The 23,275-nt window shown below is 45.3% G+C and overlaps 1 protein-coding gene across 1 annotated transcript in view; it reads right to left on the minus strand.

Moving 5' to 3' along the window:
• The window catches only part of LOC144134734 (neprilysin-1-like), a 147,814-nt gene that overhangs the window by 123,716 nt on the left and 823 nt on the right, over nucleotides 1-23,275 (minus strand). The window lies entirely within an intron of this gene.

Raw genomic sequence — 23,275 nt, forward strand, 5'->3', positions numbered from 1 at the left:
TCTCCTGTACGAGAGCTCCCTCTGACCGGCACGATCTGCTGACAGCTTCAGTTTCATTTAGTTTTTTTCATAACCTTCTACACAGTATAATGGATGATACAATGTTCACCAACGTCTTCCAGTATACCTATAACACTGGATAAGGGGTGGCAGGTCAGGGCCAACATAGCCAGGTTTCGAAAACGGCTTAGCCAGTCCTGGCAAAGAGTGGGAGAACTCTGGCTAACATGGCCCATAATAGCCATGATTTGATAATGGCAGAGCCAATATCAGATGCTCTTTGGCAATTCTGGGCCTACTTAGGGCCACGCTTTGCCAGTGGCTTTCTAATATTGGCCCGCTGTCATGAGGTACCTAGGTCTCCAGTCGTTATAGATATTTCCCAATATTTTCACATCAGACTCCTCTGCATCCTGATTTCGTATTGCCTGCATTAGTGCTGAGATTTCTTGTGAGTAAAATGCTTTCTCTTAATTAATGAACTGATATATAGCGTTTGCTTGTATTCTGGCATTTATCTATCCCTGGAGGGATGTTGTGAATATGGTCTATTACCGAATATCCTTTACAAAAGCCTGCCTTATCATTTCTTTGATTAAATTTAAGGTTGTCCTCACTTTATTAGCGATTGCCTTAGTAAATAATTTCTCACCAGTGGAGGCTAAGCTGACCTGTATGTAATTTGTCAAGCACTTGACGTCTTCTTTGTAGTGAATGAAATAATGTGGAATTTTTCCAAGCTTCTGTGACACTCAAGGATGTCAGTAATCTGCTTTTGTTCTCTAATCCACTCTGCCTACTTCCGGCCTCTTAATAATACACCTGTCATCTTTATATCCATAGCTCACTGCGTCGACCTTAACTTAAGTGTAACCCTTTTCGTTAGCCTCCCCGTTTCCGCCCAATAGCTTTTGTAATGCAATAACCCCTCCGTCCTTAACAGATGTGCTATTACCTCATCCTTACCTGCTGCTTTCCTCCTGTGCATAGCTCCTAAAACTTTCATTGCTTCCTCTTTATGTTATTGTCTGAATGTCAGGTTGGTGTGCGCTACTACCTCTCCTGTTAGTGTTCTTGTCACATTGGCTGCTCTATAGATTTGCCCAGAACGCTTTGGTTGGTTTAGCTTTATTATCGATATTGCTAATCACATTTCCCTTTTTGTCTCTTAACACATATATGGGGTTTCTACCTATACCTAGATTCCTCCTCAGCGCTTTTAGGCTATATCTGTTCTTTAAAACATGCTCAATTCTGTCCGAATAAAATCCCTTTATGTTGACGACCTTGCGCTTAGTTATTAACTTTGATAGGTCTGCCAGTTGAAATCTGTCAGTAGGTAGCACATGACAGCTGTTCAGTATTAGAAAGCCAGTGGCAAACTGTAGCCCTAAGTTGGCCCCGAGTTGCCAATGAGCTTGCGAGATTGGCTGTGCCATCATAAAATCATGACTATCATGGGCCATGTTAGCCAGAGTTCTCCCACTTTTTGCCAGAATTGGATATCCATTTTGCATCGATATCTACTTCCTGTACTTTCTCTGTTACTGCTAATAGGCTACGGGCAAGAGTAGAGAAATAGCTAGAGGCAAATCCAAAGAGGGTCTATGAGCGGCGCTGTGCGTAGCTCGACGCAAGGGGAAAGCAGGTTGAAAAAAACAGAGAACCTAAAATAACAGACAGAAAAGCGCCCAGCGTGGTGGGTACCAGCGCTCTTTCCAAGAATGGAATCGGCCGGAACAAACGGTGAGTTTATACATTGGATTTCAAGGACAGAGGAGCAGGAAAAGAGTCACAGGTTTCCTGAATGCTCGGAGGATGCGACATTGGCCGCTGAAAAGGCGATAAGAGCCAAGAAAACGACGAAGTGAAGGCGTCAAACTATGTTCTCAATGCAAGAGGAAAAACAAGAATGCAGAGTGAGCCTCATGTTCGGCGCCGAAGGTCTTTGAAGACGCAAAGGTAGAGCTTGGTCATCGATTTCAGCAAACCAGCTTTTAACACTTGCGTAATTTGAGCGGCCGTCAGCACTATTCCCATTCGGTCCAGTCCGGATGAAAATATTATCGTGAAAATATTAAACATAAGCCACAATAACAAAAATTAGCGTGCACAATGCGTGCTCATCTAACTCTTTTACACGATGTGTTTCAGGGAAGGTAATCACTCCTTTTCAAAAACAAGATTTTGAGGTAACGCGAAGCTGCTTGCAGCATAGTAATATGAGTTTTGGCGGGCCTCAAAAGTAGGTTAATAACCTTAACTAGCTAAGTCATTAAGTAAATTTTAATAGTTAACTTTTAACTCTATTCAATAGACATCTGATTGCAATTAAGGATTTGTAGCTGGCCGTTGGTTTTTAGAATTTCGAAAACGCCATTACTTTCGCCGCTGTGGCATTACAAAATTGATATGGCTATTATTAACGGCCGGCCACAAATCCCTAATTGCAGTCAGGCGCCTATGGTAATAGTTAGAAAGTTAACTATTCGAATTTAGTTAATCACGTAGCTAGATAAGATAATTCGCCTGTTTTTTTGAAGTCCGCCAAAACTGGCACTACTATGCCGGAAAAAGCTTCTGTTTACCTAAAAAATCCTATTTGTAAATACGAGTGATTCCCTTCCTTGAAACACCCGGTATAAGATACATGTGAAAAACAAAGCAGCATAACGTTAACACGCCCAAGCAACACAATTAATCAATAAAGTAATTCACCGGTGGAGCTGAGAATCTGGCTCTTTTTAGGCCCAAAAAGTGAAGAGGTCGGCCTGAGCTATGATCATTTTGCCACCTCGTGCGTGCCATAGCTAGTTCGAAATGAAGCGACGCGCTACTCATCAGTGCCCCAATTCCGGATCGTTGGTACTAAACTTCGCGCAAAGAGAAAGTAAGACCAAACAGAAATGCTCGGTTATGTAAATGCTCAGTAGCACTTTCCGATGCTTTTTATTAAACAGATACGATGTTTATAAGCAGAAACATATGCAGAAGCCATGAGTTCAAAATACCCAAAACTATGGTAAAATATGAAAAATCAATTTACAACATTAAAAAGCCAGCCATATTAGCTTTGCGGCTTCAGGAGGCAGATGCGCTTTCTGTGTTTAAACTCGAAGCGCTGAAGGCCGCTTTCACCAGAAAACCATTGTCGGCGTTGTATGCGTCGGCGCCGTTGCTGTGAGGGCAGGTGGCCTCCAGAGAGAAACCTAGGAGGCATGTGGGCCTCCTAAGTAACGTGATCTTGCGGCGTCATCACAACCCACATTGCGAATACTGAGCAGAACTCATGCCCTGCAGCCGCAACGCTGTAGATCATCTTGCCAAGCGTTCGATCCAGAGAAGAGTTTGTAAAGCGTTTGGAATGTCGTTGGCGGCCATCGCACATCCCCTGAACAGCGTCACCCGTTCATGTCTCTAGCTCTCTACCAATGACGCACCGGGGCCGAGGTAGCCGAATATTTCTGTCCAAGGAAACAGGCCTACCGAATCCACCCGCAACGCTTAATTGCAGCGATGGTCCACTTTCTCAGGAGTCACGGATGGATCTCTTATTCTCTATTGAGGCACTTGAAATATATCGTCTAATAAACGAAATTTATCTTAGCATACCAATACCCCTGCTGCCCAAAGTAGCCCCCGTTCGACTTTGGAGGTATCAAACTTTTACGCCTCGACGAAATAAAGTAGAGTGTTGGGGGCGAGATGGGATGGTTGTCACACCTGCCAAGCTCGAAGCACTAAATGTGACGTCGGTAAGAAAGTACTGCGGAGAGTGCGTGATAACGCCTAGCAATCGGAATCTTCAGGCGCGGGGAAACGTAAGGACTGGGTATGTGTGTAAAAAATCAAGAACTGCACGCTTGCTAAGCGTGGACTTTTTTAGAGGATACGGATGTATCTGACCAAAAGGCTGTATGTAATGTCGGCAGCAAGTAGAACGAGAATAATACAATTAAAGCAGGAACAGCAAACCAGGAAGATCATTCCAGTGGAAAGCTGACTGTTTGACAAAACAATTTCAATGGGAAGGCGCGAAGACGGTCCTTTATTAACCACGCTTGTATTACGTCTCCAGGCGCTAATGCTTTTGGGGTTTTCCGTGAACCACGATGGATCTCCTTTTTGAGACAGAAGAACTTGACGCGGCACTGGCTTGTTGCAGAAAGTCATCATCACCAGGAGCCGACGGTGCCATGTACTCCGCACTTGCCAACCTCGCTCAAGATTCTCAAGTGCCCTTTTGACTGCTTCTAACGAGTCATTGAGTGAAGGCATATTTTCTATTGAATAGAAGGCCAGCCTTCGGGTTCCACTTCTAAAACTTGGGAAACCACCACTCGAGCTTGCGTCATACTGTCCGACTGCACTTGCAAGCTGAGTCGGTAAACTGGTGGATGGAATGCTGCTAACACGCGTAAATTAGGCTGAAGCGATGCGAAATATATCCGAAATTTATATCCTGGCTTCTACCCGCTCGCTCCAGGATCGACAGCGTGGTTGGCCTGCCAACGTGCATCCAGCACACAAGAATTTTACAAAGACAACCGTGGAGCTGTTTTTGAATATCAAGGGCGCCTACGACAACGTAACACATCATACCATTTTTGCGCCTTGGAAGCTGCTGAGGATCAGAGGCCGCATGCACAGCTGGATACGCAGCCATTTATCACAAAGTTCGCTCCGTGTACAGACCGCGAACGGACCAAAGTATTTCCATCGGACTTCGTGCGGTGTCCTACAAGATGGAGGCCTGGGCCAAACTGTTATCAACCTTGCTCTCGTCGGGCTGGTAGAGTTACTGGCACAATCTCCTTTCATATTTACGCGGATGATATCTGCATTTTGGCTTCAGGTATGACTCGTCCCGAAGTTCTTGCGAGACTTTTCATGACGATATGTATACTGACATGTTACCTTCCTCTTCAGGGCCTCAATATTTCCACTAAGGAGTGTTCACTTGTCGCATTCACAAGCAATACAAAGTCACGTTACGCCATATGCGTCAATGGCAAAGCTGTACTCTATAAGAGTAGCCATCGTATGCCTGGTGTAGTCGTCGACAAAAATCTCTCGTGGAGCGCTCATCTTTTAAAACATGAGAAAGAGACTGATGGCGATTGTCCGTGTCCTCTCCTTCCTCAGGGGAAAGGCGTGAGACGTATCCGTGCGCTAGATGCTACAACTGAACCGTTTTCTATTCCTGGGCTGCATGCGGTACAGCTTTCCAATATTTACTAATATGAACTATATTTACTAACTTGGACTGTCTAAATGTGCCTCTACAGCAGCAACTGTTGTCATCGCCCGAGAATATTCAGTACCTCCATATGTTGCTGTTAACATCATGAAAGCATTTATTCAGCACCACGCAAGCGTCGTCTGTCATCATCTCACAAGTTTCCTGCTAATTAGGTCACGACCTGGATTCTTCAAAGCAATTGATGGCTGTCGCACCTATCTTCCATAGCAATTATCCCCTGCCTCAAGACCGTGCTCTGCCTTACGAAGTGTACACAAACCAGAGGTAGTCATCTATATTCCTGGAATTAAGAAGACAGCGGGAGTCTCTTTGCCTGCTCTCAAAATGATCACGTTGTAACATCTGAATTCTAACTATGCACGGCTTCCATGCCTACACAGATGGCTCAACTAAATCGGTTCCGCGAAGTCTGTGATCAACCCGGCGAGGTCCTTTTTATGACGGTGAAGACAACCTAGAACACTTCATCAACTGGTGCTGAACCAGCTGCCCTTCGAGCTGCACTGAGTTAATTATCCAAGAGCCTTGACATAAATGGTCAGTTTTCACAGGTCCGAAAGGTACCCTTCAAGGCATGCTGGCTGGTCTACGCCGTGGGTCGCATGAGCAGTTTGTTCCAAAGATTCGCGAGGTATACGACTGCGCCATCTCGAAAGGTCATGACATCATTTTTCAATGGCTACCAGGACACTGCGCTATGAAAAGAAACAATCATGCGAACGAGGCGTCTGAGCAACGCATGTTGGCTCTGGAGCTTAAACTTTCTGCGTGGACCACTCGGCAGTTTTTCAACTGTCGCCTCAAGGCATTGGACCCTGGTCTGTGTTTTTTGCTTCCCCATTATATACTGCGTCCGTACAAACATCGCTTTGGCGTCTAAAGCTCGGTGTGGCATTTACAAAGCAATACACGTTACGGATTGAGATAGCCGACAGTCCTGCTTGTGAAGGTTGTTTTGGCGAAGAGCCGATTTTGTATCGCCTGTGTAAGTGCCCTTTTCTGATGACCAAAAGACGCACGCTGCATTGTACCTGAAAACCTGAGAAATGACTACTCGATATTAAATCATACGGTCTGACTAAACTCTCAAGCTGCGTCGGCAAAGTGATGGAAAGAATGTTGCTAACACGCGTGGAAAAGTACCTGAAGCGATACGAAGTATATCCGAAATTTATGCCCAAATTTTCACGGGGGCGCTCCGGTATTGTCAATTAGGCTGACCTGGTAAAATCCGTCCAGCACCAAAAAATCTGGAAATAATGACCGTGGAGTTCTTTTTGGATATCAAGGGCACCTACGACAACAGAACACATAATGTCCATTTGGGCGCCTAACAAAGTGCTGAGATCGGAAGCCGCATGTACAGCTGAATACGAAGATATTTATTGGACAGGTCGCTCTTTGCCCAGATTGAGGAAGCAGCAACGTCTTTACATCGAACTTCGCGCAAAATCCCACAGGGTTGGGTGCTCAGCCCAACTCTCTTAAACCTCGCCCTCGCCGACCGGGTTGACAAACTACCACACTGTGTTCAGGTCTCCATCTACGCAGACGATATCTGTATTGGGACGCACAGTGTGACTGTGGTCAGTTTTTCTTCACGTAAACATTCTAGAACTCAAAATTCAACATCCAAAGTCAATCTTCTGACGGATGCGCATCTAGCGGTTGCTTAAGGCTATTGTACGATTTCTAACCCTGAGGCGGATGCGTCCTGCCGACCGTGCGCAGGAGCACATAAGGGCGTGGTGCGGATGATGTCTGATGAGCTGATGACTCCATCCTTCTGATTGGCGCCCTCGTCACTGCCGCTCGTGCAGCAGCACAGGCATGTGACGTAGCAAAACGTAAAGGTATCTTGCTGTTCGAATACACAAATTGATTGCGGCTCACTCGAGACATGTTTAGGTGTGGGATGTTTTGTAGATGCTAGGTAAAACCGCGATCGGCTTTGATAGCCATAGCCCTCGGCGCGTACGACCCTGACGTCCACGAACGGTCACAATAAATTTCGCAACGCCGCAGACGAGCTCTGTCTGAATGAGCATCACAAGAAAAGATCAATATTTCGCTATTTTTAGCTCATCGAGTTAAAGAAGGCGTCATAACACGATCGCGGCACAACTCTCCGCTAAAAACCACCGTTACATGCGACCATTCTCACGACGGTCTAAGAGTTTTGCCCCTAATATTTGAGGAGTGTCCCAATTGAAAGTTACGCTATACCGAATCGTGAAATAACGATTTCAAAACAGTGACGCGAATCGTATCGCGAATTCTCGGAGCTAAGGACATGGGATTAGAACAAGCCAGTTTAGCAGAACATGTTAAATCATTTGTAATTACAACTGGGAAATTCACATAGCTAAGGTGAGGTACAAGTTAAACCATCAGTAATCTTAACTAGCACACTGCAGTCTTTTTCATCATCAGCCTCACTACACCCACTGCAGGGCAAAGGCCTCTCCCATGTCTCTCCAATTAACCCTATCCTTTGCCATCTGCATCCACCCTTTGCCTGCAAACTTCTTAATCTCATCCGCCCACCTAACCTTCTGCCGCCCCCTGGTACGCTTACTTTCTCTTGGAATCCACTCCGTTACCCTTAAGGACCAGCGGTTATCTTGCCTTCGCATTACATGCCCTGCTCAAGCCCATTTCTTTCTCTTGATTTCGACTAGGATGTCATTAACCCGCGTTTGTTCCCTCACCCACTCTGCCCGCTTCCGATCTCTTAACGTTACAGCTATCATTTTTCTTTCCATGGCTCGCTGCGTTATCCTTAACTTAAGGTGAACTCTTTTCGTTAGCCTTCACGTTTCTGCCCCGTAGGTGAGTACCGGTAAGATTATGCTGTTGTACACTTTCCTCTTATCAGGGGGTAGGAGAGCCTTATGTCAAAATACTGTAAGATATATATAGCAACTGCACAGCTACTACAGTCCTCCATAAAGTCAGCAATAAAATTCCAATAAGGAAGGGCGTCAGGCAAGGAGACACGATTTCGCTAATGCTGTTCACCGCGTGTTTACAGGAGGTATTTCGAGGCCTGAATTGGGAACAGTTGGGAATAAGAATAAATGGAGAATACCTAAATAATCTGCGATTTGCTGATGACATTGCCTTGCTGAGTCATTCAGGAGGTGAACTGCAAATCATGATCAATGAGTTAGACAGGCAGAGCAGATCGATGGGTCTAAAAATTAACATGCAGAAAACCAAGGTAATGTTCAACAACCTAGCAAGGGAACAACAGTTCACAATTGGCAGCGAGAGCCTAGAAATTGTGACGGAATACGTCTACTTAGGGCAGGTAGTGACAGCTGATCCGGATCGTGAGAGGGAGATAACTAGAAGGATAAGAATGGGGTGGAGCACATATGGCAAATTCTCGCAGATCATGAGTGGCAGTTTACCAATTTCCCTTAAGAGGAAAGTGTACAACAGCAGTCATTTTACGTGTATTTAATTGCCTATATTTTATATCTTCCTCAATAATACATGCGCACCATAGTGATCTATAAACGTTGGTTGTCACTGACATGTAAACAAGCTTGCAAGCTTTCTCTTCACATAACTGTTATTGAAAAATACACTTATCTATTGTATGATATAAGAACTGCGTGTCTGAATTATGCTTGCAATAAAAATTTTATATTTTAGAACACGGCGGCCGAATACGAATTTCAATGCACTAGAAAATTAAGGCATATCCAGTATTTTGCATTATGTAAAGTCAGTCGTAACTGCAGCAGTTCTGCATTTCGCAGAACGATGACCGTGCAACTATACTGATCTCTTTCGGTCATGTTCTTCAGCCTGTTAGCAAAGTCAAAATTGAAACAGCACAGTGTGGTGACAATGAAGTAGCCATGCATGTATCACTGTGCTTAAATGCAAAGCTCTGTTATTTTCTACAGTGACCGCGGGCCGCGAGTTTTATTTTAGCAGTCATTCCTGAGGTCATGTTGCAATGAGGTTTGAACAGGCAGGAATGCAGCAGTGCCGACAGCCTGAAGAGTTGTGCTGAGAGCCAGTCAATGTTGACATGAGAAAAAAAAGCTGACATGTTGTCTCTGCAACAAAGAAAAAATTAAAAGTGTGCACGCGAATGAAAACAAAGTGGCTGATTACTACTGAGTCAAAGTCATGCAGGCCACCCTCAGTGTAAACATAACGTCATGTGGCGGTTGGTAAATGGGCTTATATCTTCTGGACAGTCTCCGGATTGCGGCTCGGAAAGAATACTTCATATAACCAGGAAAACAGATACACTGACATGCATAATGGTTATCTCAAGCAGAATTTGTAGAAATATATTTACAGGGTGTAAACTTTATAGCTGCAAAATACAACCACATCAACAATAAGCATATAAGCGTGTGTGGAGCATATATGCTGTCCTCTTGTTTAGCTTTGCAGTGAGGTTTAAGACCTTTGTCTGACCAGAAAAAAAATAAGGAATCGTAACAAAGCTTCTGGTTCCCAAAACAGCGGAGAAAAGTGAGCATTGTCTGCACCACTCGCTATATAAAAAGTTTTGGTACGTGGTATCTGTTTGCTTATTATCAACACCTTGAGCAAAGTAAAGCTTATTTCATTTCCAGTTTTGTTTTCAAACTGCCGAAGTTGTGTTGAAGCACAGCTTACATTAAAATGGCTTTGTTTTTAACCTAATTTGCTTAAACATCTTTGCCTAGGCTACGCCTACTTTTCAGCTCCGTAGAAGAGGTATGTTTGAATTTAAATCGTGCTAGAATGGGTGTATGTAATTAAGCAGGCAAATGTCGTGTGTTATGGCTTTCTCTTACAAACTTATGCACCAAAATGTTAACGCTCTTTAGGACTTTACATGATAACTCATGTTGCTAATGTAAGGAAAACAGCAATTATATCAATAAATTACTATCGAGTACAAATGTGCGCTTTTCCACGTGTTTAAGTGCAGTCAATGTAAGAAAATCACTGCAGTTGTACTCTGACTCTATTCAGGACGACAGAACTGTATCTGCACATTAGCCTTACTATAGAAGAGAAGGAGGCACTCTTTTATAAACGTTGTAAATGCTGGCCCCAGATCATACCTGGTTGGGAAGTTCAGATGAGGATAAGGATCAACTGACACATGCACACAAAAGTCACATGCACTAACATACGCACCTAGCATTTTAACCGCATCACAGAATGGAAGTCTCCACGTTGCTCGATTAACACAGTGTAGGATACAAGCACAAGGGAAATACCGACACATATCGGCTCGTAATGGAGACGGATTTTGGTGACAGTAAATATATTGTTGCATACTTATTAACATTTACATATATTGGTGGAGTCTTTTAACGCTGATAAAAGGCCATTCTCAAGCAAGAAAAACCGTTGTTTTGGAGGACTAGAATGTTGGTATTCAGAGTAAAATGGTAGACGTTACTCTAATGATTGAAGACTGGTAAAATGAAACACTGAAGGCAAGGTGATCAATTAGTGTAATAAAATGGCAAGGCATAAGTACAATACATTTGTACTTGCCTGAGATTAACAATGAAAAAGGGTTAGCATTGGCCATACTGCCGACCGCAAGCCAGGATCAGTTCATTTGAGCTAAGAACAGTAGGATGCAAAGCATTATTTTAGAAGGGATTTTATTGCAGGCTTTTCAAAGAAACCAAGATGCAAGTCTATGTATCTGGAACGAAAAATGACACGCTGGCTTTTACAGGACTGCTCTTCAAAAAACGTGCCGATTTGGAAGGAGAGAGAGAGAAATATCTTTTATTAGCACCCGTCAAAAGGATGATGGATATCCGAGGCGCCGCTCGGTCCCAGCCATGTCCTCCCCCTCAGCCGTCGACCGGGATCTCTTGGATCTCAGCAGCGGCAAGGGCGAGACGGATGGCTTCTCGTTGCTGATTGTCGTCCTCATTGTGAAGCAGTGCCTCCCAGGACTCATCTGTTCTGTCAAGTTGTCCAAAGCTCGGACATGTCCACACCATATGATTTGGAAGGAACAATTTAATGGGCCACAACAATCTAGCAGTGTGAGTAGATAGTGCTTTTCACGATTAGGAGCACATGCTGTCATAGAAATGGTACAATCATTTGGTGCTTGCGACAATATGACAAGTAAAAATTTAAAACTTTCTGCTGCACGCAGCCAATGTATACCCTGTAATATGATGACTTGAAATATGAACATTTTTTTCTGGGGATGAAACTTTATCAAAGCAGCCACGCCTTGTTAACATGTAAACTTGCGGTTTTGACAACTGACATGGTTTAGAAGTACAAAACCTATTGGGACCCGCACATTTTTGTCGTGGAGTATGGGTTGCAATGCGAACATTTGAAGCGTGATAACCAGACACTATAACACAGCGCAAGGACGACTGGAAGTGTTTGGCCACAAGTACAGACTGAATCATATGGACGTTGCACCCTGTAGTTGCCATATTACCACTTGCAACACAGCGGGCAGTTTATGTTAAATATTCAACTGCCAGGGATGAAGACTCTCTCCTCTTGTTCTTTCTGATTTACTAAGCACTTCTATTTCTGGTGTCAAAATTATTGGCACTGAAAGGCTCGGCAACTCATTTACTGGCGCACTTTGTTCACTGCACAAAATAATTAAGCCGCTCACTTACTGTACAACCTTTTTGATATAATCTCACTGATGGCTACATGCAACACTATATTAATGTCTTGTTTAAACAGAGCATGCGGCCAGAAAAGAAAACTACTAGAGGTCAAAGCATGTTGAGCAGGAGGAGAACTTAGCACAGTTGCAAAGCAGGGAATCTGCAAATACAATCCAAGCAGTAAGGAAATGAGTTCAGCATAAATGTGGTCGCAGCCTCGACTGGTCGACAGCCGCACCGACACGTTAGGACTCTCAAGAAATGGCTGAACGTCAGTATTTTTGAGCCAACCAGTGTGCATTAGCGCATACACGTTTTGAAAAATCGAAATAAATAGTTTCAACATGGTTTGGCAATATGTACAAAAATGGCCTTGTCATGACCATACGACAGTTGTAGTCTCGACAGAAAGCAGCGCAATGGCAGTGTGCAGCCGAGGTTGTTTCGGGTGCGCAAAACGCAGCTTTCAGAGTGGTCACGTTACACTCTCGGAGGTTCTCTAAAACAGAAAATATGAACTGCGATCGATATCGGTGATAGCTACGTTGCAGCACAATGACTTGTGCTCGCGTTAACAGCCACCACTGCAACGAATGCGACTAGCTTTAGAGCTCGAAAGTCAATTCGTCACATCACACTCACGGCAGTCTTGAAACTCAATACACACGCGTGCACCCGAACCACGATACGCTGTACAGCTTGACGTTCATTTCAGCATTCGAAAACAAGGTGCGCGTAGTGAGATTTTCTAACGTATATCACTGACTGACGCAAAAGCACTCGTTCCGACTGAATTCACTTTGACTGCACTCACATTAACCATTGCGCTTTGAAGCTTATTGTATGCGCAAGTAATTAACCCTGAGCAACTGCTTCTCGCTGCTGTTTAGTTTATGGGGGTTTAACGTCCCGAAGCGACTAGGGCTATGAGAGACGTCGTAGTGAAGGGATCCGGGAATTCGACCACGTGGGGTTCTTTATCGTGCGCTGACATCGCACAGTACACGGGCCTCTAGAATTTCACCTCCATCGAAATTCGACCGCCGCGGCCGGGATCGAACCCGCGTCTTTCGGGCCAGCAGCCGAGCGCCATAACCACTCAGCCACCGCGGCGGCTGCTTCTCGCTGCTGTGGTGAAGATTCTCGCGCACAGAAAGAACACTTGAAACTAATACAAACGGCTGCAAACGCTCCGCGACACCGGCACTGTTACGTCTTCTGTAGACAGTAGTTTAGAAGGCCGCGCAATAAACTGAGTGTAGATGGCAACAAAACAACTTGTGTTAAACTGCCGCTCGATGTTGTTTCACACGCCTGAGATCTAAGTCACTGTCAGCACTCGTAATAGTTACATGCGGCCAATATTATATGTTTCTCGGCATAGCTGCTACATACTCGGCCTGGTTTCTCACTCTGCTTCGTGGGCAGCCATCTTGCTGTGGAGGCGCGGCCGGCCTGACACGTCACGGCACAGCAGCCAATAGCTGTGACGCGACCAGCCGCTCGTGCATCCAAAAGTTCAAGTTGACCAACTTGGTGCGCCCAGGCGGATCCGTTCATGCGCTCCATTGTTCGGCCCTTGCGCATGGTCACAAAGACGCATTCGCGTAGTGCTCAAAAACGATCGTACAGCGACCTTTAGCATGCTAAATGAAAGCCGCTTTGAAGTGTCGTTCCGCATGCTTTGAGAGAAATAGGAATGGCCCTTTAGTTGGCTTGGAAGTGATCATGAAGAAGAAGCACTAAAAGTTGAGTCAGCTGGTCGTTTCACGTCTGTTTATCTGCTTTTTTGTTCTGTATAATGATTTACCATCAAGCATGTAATGATTTACTATGATATGTTTATCCTGTGCATTTTGCAGACGACACTAACTTACTACTGTCAGACACAGAATAAAGCACGCTGATAAAATAAGCGTTGAAGTACAAACTTTTCAAAGGTAGTGTAGAGGAAATCCTATTAGTCTGAACTCATCAAAAACAAATTTTATTTTTTTTAACTCCAAAAATAAAATAAACGTGCAAATCATTCTGGCGCATTTTATAACTACTACCCGATATTTCACGCCACTAAGGCAAAAATTTTTGGAGCAATAACTGACAGCCACTTGAAATTTCAGCACCATGTGCGTTGTGTGTTTGAAAACTTGTCTTAGGGTCTACTTGTGCTCTCCAGATGTAGGAACTTCTTTCCCATTGATGTACTTATTGACCTTTATTATGAATTTTTTCTCTCACATAAACTAATGTCTGGAGGTTTGGAGATGTATAGGTAAATTGTGCCTGCCCTCTATATTAAATATTTAAAAAAGTGTTCCAGTGGAACCCTGTTTTAATCTTTGAACAAAATCAAAATCAATGATTTGGTAACCTTTAATATGGTTTGTCGGAAGCTTTGCACGAGGAGCGGAATCCACCTTTTTCATGCTGATGTTCGGCGCTTACGCGCCACTTCTCCTCGTCCACTGTCTGAAAACACAATTAGCAGCCCCTACTGCGCATGCTCAGTTTATGTTATTCACAGGCGCACGCGACAGATAATGGAAGCTGCCAAGCACACACTTGCCATTTTGCAAGCGCAGCTGTGTTCTCGCGGAACCGGACCGAGCCTTCGTCTACCACATTGCTTTCTTTTCAACCAGGAACAGACGAATTTTTGCCACTCCCGAGAAGGCCCCACATCTTGTGAAAAAGGAGGATTGGTTTGGGTATCGGGCATTTAATTGAATATGGTATGGAGCAGCCAGCGTTTGTGGTCGTGGCCACTGTGCGGCATGCGCTATAGTGATGGATGGGGCCGGGGGGTGGGGCGGGGTGTATCCCTTCGTTTGTCCGAGTAGTACGAAAAAATATCACGGACGGAGAGCAGGCGCTCTTGGGCCCGTAGACGGGGCTGGACTTCCCCTGCCCGAAATGTGGGGTCTCGGGCAAGGCAATGAACCTCCTCGTCGCCAGGAAGGCTGACATGTGCAGGTGTCCAGATGAGGGCTATGGGGCGCCGATGCTGCTAGTGGCCTAATAACCGAACAGCGGTGCGGAACATGTAGCGATTACAATAGTTGACGTTAGCAAAATCACAGTGAGATATTTTTGTGGTGCCATATTTAAAAATGGGAGCAAGCGCGATGGCTTCCTCTTCTGCCTCTGTCGTGGAATTGCTGATAATTTTGCTGGCGGTTGGTGGCTTTGCTTGAGTGCGGATACCGCCAGGACCATACGGGAGCCTGACGTGTACACCTCTGCGCCCACGTACACCACCCCATGGCCCTCGATATACTGTTTGTGGAGGGTTCGAGCCCTTGCTACTCAGCGTCACCGTCTCTCTCAGGGTGCATTTTCTTGGGGTGAGAGTACGTTGAGGTTAAATTGGAGGATAGAGAGGGGGAGCGCTCGGTAGGGTTTGTAATTGGAGTTAGGCTAAATTGTGATAATAGATAGCGGCCAGTCTCTGAGTTCTATAGACGGGATAGTTGTGCCGTAAAGGTGACTTCTGTGAGTTCCTCAAAGGTGATGCGGACACGGAGTTTGAGGAGTCGGTCGTTGGACATGCTGGGGGGTATGCGCAGGGCCGTTTTCGTTGAGCTCCGTAGCAGCACGTTTACCTGGTCTCCCTCCTTCTCTTCGAGAAGTATGTATTAGAAGGCGTATGCCATGCGGCTTATGATGTAAGCTTGGCTAAGGTAAAGTGTGATCATTTGCGTAGGCCAGCCCGCCTGTTCGCTATACGGCGAATCAGTCGGGCGGTCTCGGAGCAAGTGCTTGGAGCGCGTTTATGATTTCTCCGTGCGCGCCATAGAAGTGTACGACTAGCCTTAACACGTGGATTGGGGATGCTAGAGCAATGGGAAGGGAACCTAGTGTGAGGGAGATGGGAGGATGGACTGAAGTGTTGGCTGGGGCGGTAGAGAAGAAGTTGCGGTCTTCAAGGTTAGCAGTTCAGGCCATGCTCTCGTAGAAATGTGCCGATGGCGGTTAGTGCCAATTGCAGGGGTTCTTCTATTTCGACGCCACTGCCGTGGTGTGACCAGAAAGAGGTGATGTCGGCGTAGAGGCTGAAATAAATGTCGGGGATTTGAGCTAGTAATAGCAGTAGGTGAAGAAGATCTATGTTGAAAATATTTGGAGGGAGGACGACAGGGGCATACCTGGTGCTCCCAGTAAGATGCCTGGAAGGCAGTCGGCGCAGAATGTACGCGTGGCTGTGCGAGGGCATAGGGAGTCTCGAATGTAGTTATAGATCCTGGCGCTGACTGCCTGGGTTGTAAGGTTCTGTAGGATAGCTGAGGGTGTAACGTTATCAAATTAATCAGTGGGATCCACACAGTGGATGGCTTTCGTGCCATAGGTGCTTGTTTGGGAGGAATGTAGCGTGTGCCGGGTTGAGAAAAAAGAAGCGCAGTAGCAACGAGACCTGCAACAGGACAAAAGGTGGGCGTTGAGACTGGGGGGAAAAGAAAGCGGCAGCCTCGAAGCCCGCATTTCTGTTTCCAGACATGATAAAAGTACACGTGGCACAATTTCCGCTGTGGTTGCGAATTGACAAATGGTTTCTTCAGCAGCGCGATGGAAACGGTTTCATCTATTAGTGGGGAAACGTGTATAAGGGCAAGTGATGCCAACTACATGATAGACACTGGTCATTCGGCTTCTAGCGGCGTAGCACATTTGATTTTTACTGAGGAACATGATGGCAGCAGTTCCCGAGACTAATGACAACGAGTGGGCCGGACGCGATGAAAGTTACAGAGGTAGCTACTGCATTAATCGCAATGTCACTGGTGATGGCAACTAGCAACGTTCAAGCATTCGCGCCGAATGGAGCGATATATCGCCGTGCAATTGTTTACCGCCGGTTCTTAACCGGTATACTTGTGGCTTATAGCGCGTTTCATGTCCGTTCTACGCAATGACGGTTTTTGAAAAGAAGACCAACTGGTGTAAGAAATCTTGAAAAGCATAGCCAATAAAAAAATTTGGTTTGGCACTAAAGCTACGTCTTAAGAGTATGACGCGAAAGCTAATGGGTTAGCCTCATATATGAAGAACTGGGAATTCTCTACATAACATTGATAGATTCCTGGGAGTCCTCATAGCACACATGGTGCACTGGTGCAGGGGTTAAGCGATGCGCCACTGCCTTGCGGTGACCGTTGCTGCCGATGGTTGGACTTTTGCTATGTAGGTTGCTCTTCACAGACCTCTCGCGACCAATAATTTATTTAACTGCACCAACCACGGTTGCCAGTTAGATCATAATCCAGTGGGCAGGTTGTGATGAGGTCACAAGGTCAAGTGACCCGTCCACGAACTATTGTATCACAATTTTGGCAAGAAAGTCTGAGAAGGAGTACAATTCAAAGTGCATATGTCGTCGCTGCAATACCCTGTCGCAACCTAGCTTCCAACTCCACTAGCATAAGTAAGCTACATGCAAGAAATCCTATGACACCACCCGGAACGCTGTTCTAGATACGGTTGCGTTAAAATTTTGGTACAAATATCGGGAACTCTGGCGAGATATAGAGGTCGGCCAGTAGCAAGTATATAAGGATGATCGACAGGCAAAGAATTGTCTGAAATGGCTGTGCTCGATTTCGCGTGTGCGTCATATGGCGACTTGATGACGTCACAGCATTTTTGCCATTTCTAGGATTTTCTGTACCATTTGACAATATGCACACGCACACGCCGCCGACTTCTATCGCAATAGGACTAGTACCGCTTTCGCATTAAAATTAGTGCTCGTTGATGAAAGGAAATGCCGTAGTAACTGTCTCGCTGCTTGGTTGACACCTCAGAGGCGCCGTGCTTGACGCGAGGAAGGTGGAATTGAAAGAAGAAAGAGAGAAAAAGGAGCCGTAGTGGGAGGGCTCTGAATAATTTCGACCACCTGGGGAAATTTAGTATGCCCTGACGTCTCACAGCAGACGGCCGCCTTTTTCGTTTCGCTTCGATCAAAACGCGGCCGCCGCGGCCGCGTTCGAGCCTGGGTACTGCAGCTCTGTGGGCAAGCGCCCTGACTAATGAGCCACCGCGGCAAGAAATCGAATGAACTTTGCTCAGTGGTCAAGGGGTAGCGCATACGGCTCGCAAACCAACGTTGCTCAGTGGTATAAGGGTAACGCGCATGGCTCACAATCCCAGTTGCAGCGGTTCAATTCCTGCTCGATCACTTTTATTTTCACTGCAGTTGCTTTTCTTTCTTCAGAAACAAAACGTAATGGTGTTAGAATGTCGTCACAACCTTGCAGGGTATTGATAAATTGTATTGTGACGTCTCCACTGTCGCACTGTGTGATCGTTGTGTGGTGTTTGATGTACCCTGCGCGAGATCGCGTGGCTTTGACGTCACGACCCTCTTGACTAATCTGGATTTTCTCGACGCAACGCCGGTTCTTACTACAACAGTGGCTTTACCGCAGGATGAGGTCCTGAACAATATAGCGGTAAAACCAACGGCGCTTACTGCCCCAGTTCCTTTCATTAAATTCAGTTTTAAATTTCAGTTTTCAACCGTAATCAATGTCAGTTCTAGGCCTCGGTGAAGAAAGAGTTGATGGGAGAAACCGCCAGATGTGGGTAGCGTGGGAGAAGCACCGTGATGAGAAGGAAACAGTGCGTCCAATAATATATCGAGGGGGCGCTGGCGAGCTCACGGTTGAGGACAGTGATGAGATCCCTTGGCATCGGCTTCAAGGGACGTAAGCTCATGCCAGTGCTAGTGAATGAATGCAAATTGGTTCTTGAGGAAATGGAAGCTGCACTAACTGTCCTGCATATCGATGGACCTCTTAACCCCCCATTGAAGAAAGAGAGAAACGTTGGAGTGAAAAAAGAAAGAGGGCTGCGAAATAAGTTCTACCGCTTGGGGATACTGAACGCGCACTGAAATCACACAGCACACCGCTACTCTTCCGTCTCGCTCTCATTACAAACGTAGTGAGGCGATGCGCTCGCGGGTGAGGTGGATGGCGTTGCCTACAGGCGGGCGTTCTTTTTGTGTTTTTTTTTTTGCAGAGCGACAAAGTGAGCGAAATAGGTACAGACCAACAGCGCAAACAAAAGAGACAGGAAAATAACAGAGAAAGGATATAGCAACAAAAACACACGCATAATAAGTATGCGCAGCCTCCTATAGTACCTGTATGCAAGAGCTGTGAGTTGCTCTAGAACAAACTTCAGCGCAGCCAACTCTGACTCTCATGTCATACCACCGACCATTATCAAAGTTGGAATCCCTATCGGTTCTAAGTTAATTTTTGCCGTTGTCTACTTGAAGGCCAGTGTAATTGTCCCACACGGCCGCCAATATTTAAGAAGCTTTCCTCAAGCATGGAGAGCCTGCACGAATCTATGGCCACTTTTCATTTGTTTTCAGGTACATAAGGATGGCATGGGTAAGCAGTAATCGTTTCGTCGTGATTGGATTCGAAGAATGACTCTTGTTTTGGTCTGGCTGCTCAGAGTAATAATATTTATTTGCAAATACTTTTGGCCGTGGGGCCTTTACAGTGGTAGGGCGTGACACTTGAGGAGTAACAGGTTTCCTTTTCATCATACAGAAATACAAAAATACAAAATCATCGCCTTCTACACAATCATATTTCAGAAGTAGTGTTTACAGAAGTAGTGTTTTACAGAAGTAGTGTTAATAAACATTCTCTTTAAAAAAACGCACAGTTATTTCACACCGAAAAGGAAAAACGAAAACTTTTCTACATTCCCGGCCTTCATCTTAGGCGAGAAGTAATCACGAAGTGGTTGGGCGCATGACATTTAAAAAGAAAAAAAAAACAACAAACAGTTTTTAGTGTGATATGGAGATAGCTTTTTTGAACGTGGTTAATGTACTGGACTGTAAGAGTAATCCGTGTAAATCATTCCATTCTGCCATCGTCCTCGGAAAGTAAGAATCAGCGTACACAATAACGCGTGGGTTCCTATCTTGGCACTAATTCCTCGCAACTTATGGTTCATCGTTTTGATGTGTACAAAAAAGGTATGAGCCACACATTTCTCGTAGATAACTCCTAATGGCTACTTTCTGAGACAGCGTGATCATGTTTCCAGTGTTCTTTGTGGTTTCTTTTTTTCGAACAGTTTCTGGGTTCCACCACCTATGCTCATCTGTAAGAAATGCTCAATTTCCCGACAGCGACTTATTGCGACATTTCGAAGACATCACCTCAGAACTGCGGCATAACACTGCTGAAGCCTGTTCGTGCTGTTTTATTATTGCTGTAGTATTAGAAAGGTCTCTGCATGCGGAAATGCCCACCACCGTCACGCGTAAGGTGCGCCTGACGCATGACGTGGAAGGAACCTTGTGACACCATTACAATCTGCCCACCGCATTGTGAGCAAATTTTCCACCGCTGCAGTCGGTAGTCAAAATAATGATTTGTAGCGAGAAGTTCTTCAGAAACAGAAACCTCGGTCTGACAAGCTCCACCGCCGTCCGAGTTTGAAAGAGCCACCTGCTGGGGCAGCGGCGCATCGCTTAACCGCTGCACTACAGTTCCAAAGTAGCACGCGGACACCCAGCGGGCTATGAATGTAAAGCTGAGAATGAGCAGTTCTTAATGAGCATTTCCCCTTTATCGCTATCGCGCGATACCCACAATGAGGCGTTAAAGATACTCAGCAGGAATGGAAAATGCTAAAGCATTCAAACGTTATAATGCAATCACCTCACAGTTTTTATTTTATTTTCTCTCCTGGTGTTTTATGGCCTAATTAAAGATTTTGTTTTTTTATAGAGCAAGAATAAAAATGTTTGGAGGAACTGTTATAGAGTGTTCGTGTACTTACCCGTCAGATGCCAGCGGGATTACTGGGTTCAATGTCTTTTACAGCAATAGCTGTTAACGCCCGTTCCCGGGTTGCGCGTCAGAGCACTAGTAGTAGTAGTATCAGTAGTAGTAGCAGAAGCAGTAGTAGCAGTAATAGTAGTCCACGTGAGCGGTTGGTGCATTGCCATGGGTACCTCTAAGAGGGAGGTTACCATACAGGAAGGAGGGTATTAGGAGGGCTTAGGGATGCGTAAACGGATAGTGGGTACCATGCCAGCCACGCGTAGGATGTTTACCGAAAAATGAGGAGGGTACAGCGACAACGGAGGAATCCCAAAAAGGAGAATGGTTACCGTGTAAGGAGGGTAGTATAGGTACAATAAGAGGGTTCGTGCACAGCTGCCGCCCTCGCCGTTATGATGACCCTTCACGTCACAGTCGCGGTAATACAGGACTTACTACGTCCGCCGCTATGGACGAGGGTGGCATTGGTGAACACTTTCAAGGTTCTCTCATACAAAAAAACATAAATACCTACGAGAGCAGTAGATTTTGACTGCCGTCTCCTCAGCTCAGTTGATGGAGCACCGGACGCGAAATTCGGAGGTCGTGGGCTCGGATCTCACCGGTGCCTTGGTTGTTTTTCTGCTACTTTAAAATTAATTTGGTTTAAGCAATAGTGCAATGAAGAAGACGACAGTGTGCCACCATCGACGACGATGAAAGCGGTCGGCCGGCCTCGGCGACCGGTTGCCGCGCGCGTTAGAGAGCTCAAGCTCTCCAACGCGCGCGGCAAAAAAATAAAAACTACCGCGGCAAAAGGCAGATATAGAAACATTCTCTAATGCACCTTAGTTTCGGTGACTATTGGCTCCCGTCAAGTATATATATATATATACCTGGAGTTTCAGGGAAGGTAATGAATAATTTTTAAAAATAAGTTTTCTGAGGTAACGAGAAGCATTTTGCTGCATAGTATTATGAGTGTTGGCGGACGTCAAAAAGAGGAAAATCATGTTAACTAGCTAAGCGAATAACTATTTTCAATAGGCATTTGTTTTTAGGATTCTTTAGAATAGTTTTTTTAGAATTTCAAAAACACCATTACTCTCGCCGCTGTGGCACGGCAAAATTTGGCTATTTCAACTTGTTAGAACAACTAGAGGGGTTGCTTTGCCTGCATATTTTTCGAAAGTGCATGTATTTTAGCACAATGTAGCCAGACGTTGTCGTGCCACAGCGCCGAGAATAATGGCGTTTTCGAAATTCTAATAAAATATGGCTATTATTAAAATGTCGGCTACAAATCACTAATCGCTATCAGGTGACTATTGGTAATAGTTATAAAGCTAAGTATTAGAATTTAGTTAATCACTTAGCTGGATAAGACGGTTCGCTTATTTTTTGACGTTCGCCAGCGCTGGCTTTACTACGACAGAAAAAATTTCTGTTAACCTCAAAAACCCTATTTTTAAACAGGAGTGATCACCTTCCCTTAAACACCTGGTGTATATATGCACCTAGCAACCTGCCGACTGCGTTCAACGGCTCTAGAAGGCCAACCTGGGTCGCAACCCAAGGATACGAAACCCCAGCGATGGCAGCTCATGGCATAGAATGACAGTGGCGCATCGCTTCACCGCTTCACCACTGCGCCAGTAGTCGTAGGAAGACTGCCAAGGATATATGAACGGAGCGTAAGACCAGTTCCGCACATAGGATCATTTAACCATTATCCCTATCCGAACAACTTCCAAAGTGTCCACGGGATGTGAACACCGAAACCGAAGAGAAAACCTAACAGCTATTGCACCTAGTTTGCATTTGACTTAACGGCGCAGATCAATAATTATTTCTATGTTTCATTTTCTAACTGACATAAGTTAACCACTAGCAATTCACAACACGTTGTAAGGTGCTCTCATAGAGCCATCTCCGTAAAAACACGAATGCCACAGTTCATTAAAACGTCTGTTACGAGCACTCGGGATTATGTGCTCACTCCAAAAGTAACCTGTGTTCACCGTTTTGATTTGACAGAGTACGCGATAGTGAAACGGTGAAACTTGTCGGCAGGCATAATGAAAGGCAACGCTTCCAATAATATGTTCTCGGTGAACACCTTTGCTGTAGCTTTGCTATTTTTTTCATTACCGCCGATAGCTCTACCACTGAACTGCGCGTGTTGGGCTGGTATAACAAATAATCTGCACATCTCCAACCAAAATTTAACTTTAGCCCAACGTTTCGAAGCCGACTCGGCTCCTTTATCAGGGGTTTCACCAGCGAAACCATCGCCCGAATCCTGAAAAAGTCGGGTCTCCAAGCCCACAAACACTGTTGCGCTTCGCCTACCTGTTCCCAAAGACCGGCCACGGAGAGAAAGAGCCCAAGGCATTGTCTACCAAATTCCTTGCGCCGACTGCGACGCAAGCTACATCGGCGAAACAAAAAATTTCAAATAAAGAATTCTGCAACATAAAAACGACGTCCGCAAATTCGCAAGAGAACGCAAACCGGTAGCCGGACATTCCGAGAACTCCGACCATAGAATCAACTTCGAAGAAACCCGCATCGTCGAGCCG

The sequence above is a fragment of the Amblyomma americanum genome, chromosome 5, assembly GCF_052857255.1.
Source record: "Amblyomma americanum isolate KBUSLIRL-KWMA chromosome 5, ASM5285725v1, whole genome shotgun sequence".
Taxonomy (NCBI): Eukaryota; Metazoa; Arthropoda; class Arachnida; order Ixodida; family Ixodidae; genus Amblyomma; species Amblyomma americanum.